The sequence below is a fragment of the Esox lucius genome, chromosome 15, assembly GCF_011004845.1.
Source record: "Esox lucius isolate fEsoLuc1 chromosome 15, fEsoLuc1.pri, whole genome shotgun sequence".
NCBI lineage: Eukaryota > Metazoa > Chordata > Actinopteri > Esociformes > Esocidae > Esox > Esox lucius.
In genome coordinates, this window is record NC_047583.1 from 18112207 (window position 1) to 18118227 (window position 6021).

Consider the following 6021-nt stretch of genomic DNA (forward strand, 5'->3'; position numbering starts at 1 on the left):
GTTTCTTGCTTATGGATCCGGCTTTGTCATTGGCTTTTCCACCAAGTGATGTCATTTTTTTCTCAAGAGGAAAGGGGTGGCTGTCTGTTTCTTAAAGCCGTATTGTTAACTTTGAACGACATTCATATTTGCTAAATCTCTTGAAGAACGGTTGTTTTTATTTTGAACTGTAAAGAACTTCGTTGTACTTGACTGCAAATAAAATAATACATTACATTATACAAGAAAATATTTAAAGTAGAACAGATTAAAACAACAATAAAATGGCCTACAATAGAATAGAGAACTTCATTAAAGACTTTTCCGTTGCATTGGTGATTAACGCCAACTCTGCTTATGACGTCAACTTCTAAAGTCTGCTAAAAGGGCCTGTTATCTGCAGTTAGTGCTCATTTTTTACTTATATAGTGCATTGATTATATTTATGCATTGATTTTTGTAGACCATAAGTTCTGAATGGCTGATGCATTTTTACTGTTGGACCACATCAGAACCTAAAATGCAAGCTTGTTTTGGATTTCTCGAGCCCCATCTCAAAACTTTACAGAAATGGGGAGGTAAGAGATTCTGTGTTATTGTTTTAGCTACTGATTGAATATAAAGAATGGATAAGGGGGATTACCAAAATTGTCCTCTTTTATGTACAAATTTGCCTTAAAACCTTATATGTTGTGTTAACAGCCCGTGAAGCACACGCTAGTTCCTTCAGGAATCACTTTGTATATCATGATTTGAAATACCCATTGAACAGCAGTAAATCATTCAGTGTGCCTTTGCTGTAAGAGAGTGAGTGCATTAAGAAGGGGGGTGTGCGTGCATGTGTCATATATAACTGTCTATATATTGTCATTAATGTTCTTACTGCAACTTGGGGATGTTTCTGGTTATGTATTAGCTTGGGCTGTAATGGATTTGTTTCTTGTCATACCAAATCGCCAATAAAGACAACTGAACTGAAACTGGAGAAACGGTGAGTGAGATGTGGGTAAGAAAGACAGAGAGGGGTGAAAGAGCGTAGGATGGAGCGAGAATCAGGTATAATTGGCGAGAGTGGAGTGATCCGATTACAATGACGTCATCTGTCTAGCATATGAAAGTGTGTGTGTGTGTGTTTTGATATGTTTGTGTTGCTGCGCTGGATTGGCCTCAGGCTTCTTGGGAAACTTGCTGCTGTGGACTATGCTGAACACTGTCTCCTATTCCACCTATCAGAGTATTGCATATTGACAAGGATATTTTTATATTTACCATTAAGGCAAAGTTACAGGTTATACTGACATGAGCTAATGTACTGTATAAGCTAGTGTGGTACCTTTCAAACCATAATCTGTTCTGTAATCAGACATATTGATAAGTGATGCACATGTGTTAGTCGTCAATCACTTAAAGCCCCAGCCATGACCGCATTGATGACCTGGTAGCTACAGTACTGAGGTTATTCAGAGAAACCTGGGTGGACAACTGTGATAATGTGTTATAGCATTCCTAATGAGCCAGGGTCAGGCCCAAGGGAGGTGCTAATGTTGAAAGTAGGCTACTCACAATTCTTACATGGAGCATGCATTTCCAGTCACAGATAGCAAATGTTGATAGCCTTGAAGTTAGGTGCAAGCCAGCAGTGCTGAAGATGTACAATACCTGACACCATCTAGCATGGTCCTGTTACTCTTTTTGAGACAGATGGCCAGTTCCTGGGGGCCATAGTTTGGGGAATGAACCTGTTTAGGAGACTGACCTGTACTACCTGCCTGTCCTAAGACTGCATACTTATCAGAAGGGTGGGTGGTCAGTGTTGAAGATGTCAACAGTGATTGTACCTGATTGTTCCTTGCCCTGAAGTCAAGAGGTACCTTGACTGATGGAAGGTGGCAGCCGATGCCCCTTTCTATGAACCATTAAATGTGTTGCGATTTACCACTGGCTTAAGTGATCACCTGGTCATTTGTGCTTTGTTTCACTGGAGTTAAACTGACCTGTTGTTGGCTGTCTCCGTTCTGCCTGCGCCTACTTCCTACCCCTGCACATTTACATTAGATAAACCAAGCTTCTTTATCATGTATTGCACAGTTTGTGAACTCTACAAACAAGGTTTCCATTACAGAATTAGAGTAGGAATGTTGATCATATACTAAATATATGTTTAATTAAACACATTAGAGATCCCCATGTAACCAAGCGATTAACTTTATTGCGTGTATTAATGGAAGCCTAAAATCACTGATGAATGTATATTTCACTTTGGGTTAAACTAAACATTGGGTCATGAAAACATCCCAATTATTGCTGACAGATAGACAGGGATAAGACCAAGTTTATAGAGGTCATAATGCTTTTTTTTGTCAGTGAGATGGCAAGTCTTGTTCTGTCCTGCTCTTTCGGGGTAAGGGCAAGGTCTCTGTGTTTCAAACCCCATGATATGACATGCAACTTTATAACACTAAATTTGCAGATGCTACCTTTTCAATGCCAGACTGGACTTCTTGGGGATACTGTGATGCTGTTGGGGTGGTGGGGAATGCATGCTACCCTTGAAATGTTAAATCCTGTTTATTTCATTACCTGGTTTTATGCAGAATACCTGCAAGAAGAGAGGAGGATGTGGCATGCATCTTTTTTCTGGGTCATGACAGGTTTGAATGAAGCGTTAATTGTCCTTTGATATAATATTCATAAAAGTAACCCATCTAAAGTCCCACATTATGTTACACTGTAGGTAGGAGGCAGGACACAGGGGCAGGGAGAAGAGTAGATTTTAAATAAAGAACCTAGAAGTAACAAAAACAGAAACTACAACATGAAAACAGAAAAAACGTTACATGGGTATGAAAAACAAATGATTACTGACAAGATGCAACAGGAAATACTTTAAGGCTCTGATTCTTAGACTAATCTGGTCGTAAGAGGGGATTCCAATTGCATGCTGGATCAGAACTTAGATAGACTTTCACCCCGCTGTTCTCCTAACACTAGCAAGTTGTTTTCTGTTGAAAGTTAAGATGAAACTTTTCCTTAAAATCAATGATAATGCTAGTACTTCCCCTTCCTAAATGTGAGAAGTCCTTAAGGCTTATCTGAGGGGCTGTGACATATCATTCCAGACATCCAAAAGGAAACAAAAAAGGGATCATTACATCGTCTCAACTCAAATTAGTAAATTCTTTATTTATACAAAACAAGAACAACTGGGTAGGCAAGAGTGTAAAAACTGGGAAGAGCTTTCATCTTCTCCCCAAATATAATTCACAGATTCTTTAAGTTTTATGAATCCTTATCTATGCCGGATAACTAACTAAGGCAATCCCCAGGGAATGCACCCCCATTTTTGTTTATTGGAACTGCTTTTTAAGATCACTGTTTTGGGCAGTTGTAGACACTGTAGGGTTATCATTGTGTTTGTTGTTGGAAAGCACTCCTCTGTTTGGGAACTCTAAACCTGTCTACCACCGAGGCTGCACGTATTGCCTGTTTCTGCTACTACAGTCCAAAGAGTTCAGAAAATCTGATTAAAAAGACTTCTCTCCTACCTCCATAAACTGAACTCTCCTATGCCCCTTTTCTACCACTCATGACCGGGGCCATTTGGACATAGTGACATCAAAAAACAGTGGCACTTTTAAACATCAAAAAACAGATAATGGTCATTTAAATGAGTGTACCTTTCTGGAGGAGTGGAATCTCACCTTCCTGAATCAAAATAATTCAGACACTCTTAATATGGACATCTCTCTATGAGAAGAACATGGAACAGGTGATATCCTAAACAGTGGCAAGAAAACCTTGCCAGCAGTAATCCATAGGATGAAAAAATGCTATAATATGCACCTGCAAAAATGTTTTGGCAAGGCCAGTGAGAAGGGAGCATTGCTGCCAATCCACTCTATGGGTCAGCTCATGGGTGGGCAAACTAGTTCTTAAAGATCAGATTGGTTTCATCCCTAACAGAAAGTCAGCTTCTTTTCAATACTCTATTGATTGAAGTTATCTAATGGACCTTGCCCTTAAACCTGTCAGTGTCTAGGCCTTTTATTCAAGATATTTCTTCAGGCATTTGTTATGCTTTATTTGACACACATTTGGAAATAGTAGAGGAGAGGGCACCTTGCTGTTAAGATTCAAACCCATGCAACAGCAGAACATTCACCAGACCTCCAGATCACCCCAGGCCACATGGATGAGTCCTACATCTTTTTTATTTCACACATTTTTATTTCCAAGATAAGGTAACTAATAATTATTTGACAACCTTGCCAAAGGCATACAATTGCAATAGGACATGAAAACATATAGTATATCATAAATAATATAAAAATACAAACACACAAAATACAGCATGAAAATGAACATAATCATAAGTTTTTACTATATACAGGGAGACATACTATATACAGATTTGCAGGTCCCTTAAACAGATATAAACTAGATTAGTCTAATTCTAAATTTGTTTCAGTTACTGACATCAGGAAAATGTAATGTATGTGTGACCATCGTGAGGGATCTACCAGAATGCAGGTTACCTTTGGGTAGCCAATGTTGAGGAGTGAACTGAGTTAGATGGGGAATTTGCCTAAGTGGGACTAGTAAACAAGTTTGTACCAGTGAGTCCGGCGGCCTTTATATAGCAAGGGCCAGTTGACCAGAGTGTAAAGGTCACAGTGATTAGTGTTTAAGAGGCTCTGGTAACAGTGAATCACAATGTGATAAAATACATCGAATTTATTGAAAAGACAGTAAACTATATTTCCTTAGTCAATGATTGTTATGATGGTTATATTTACAAGGGTGGAGTTGGCAGCGTTGGTGAAAGAAGGAATCGGCTGCATTTCTTAATTTTGAAAATCATACAACATGCTAGCTTAAATGTAGCTGGGCCAGCCAGTCAAACTTCATATTAAATTAAAGTGAACAGGGTTAGAGATTCTTGCAACAATTCTTGCAAACAAATAGTGTTACATAATACTGTTAAATATATTTAACCAAAAGACAGTGTGTTGATAATTTTAGGAAACAAGCAAAACAAACAGTTTGTCTCAGAGGTAGAAGAAGGAATTAAGTTATTTTAGCGTGAAAAGGCCCAAAGTTATTGTTGAAGCTCTCAACAATTCTACATTTGTCATAACCCTAGTATACACGGGTTCATGAAGGGTGGGGTGAACCTGGTATGGTGTGGGTGTTGGGGGGGGGGGGGGGGGTCTTCTGTGTACAGAGAGAGAAAGATACATTTTTGTCAAGCTACAATTCCCTCTACACTGAAAGTCATCCCTGTTCTAGCCACTGTATCTGCCCCTAACCCAGACTAAGCCTACTGCTGGTGATTTTCCATTGGCCATGTTTGTTAGTTCATGACTGAGCTTAATTTGCATCCAAGAATCTGGCCTTTAATTGCGCTCAGAAGTTCATAACAAATGGTGAAATACAGCTTAACACCAGTATCGTGCTGGGCACCTTTTTAGAGTCCGCATTGATTCTGACAGAATCTACAGTGACACTGTCTAAAAGGTAAAAGGTTGTGTTAAATAATGTGTTTGTTTTGGTTCTGAGATTGCAGGTTACAAAGCAGCTAAGACCAGTTAACATTTCCAGTGTGGCAAAGTCCTGTTGACAGCAGATTTGTGTGTGTGTGTGTGTGTGTGTGTGTGTTTTCTATAAGCTAGTAACACCTCCGGTTGTTGACCTGGTAAACTTCCAAGGAACTTGGCTTTGGTCTGTGCTAGTTGTTGAGATCTGATTGGTGCCTCAGCTGTGTGAATCCATCAACATAATGCTCAAAGACAAGGTACTGAGATCTGTTTGTTGTTTAACTACTGTATACTTACTAATGTGTACTTTTAAAAAAAATTCTACCACTATCTATTTATTTTAAGCATTGTGTTTGTTGTTCTAATTTTTTTAATGTTTGATTCACTCAAAATAATAGATTTCCCAAGTTTTATTAAGAAAATATTGCCACAAGAGGGCAATATATTCCTACTTTTGGTTAAAGTATGAGGTCAACAAATTAAAAGCCTACTATACAATATAATG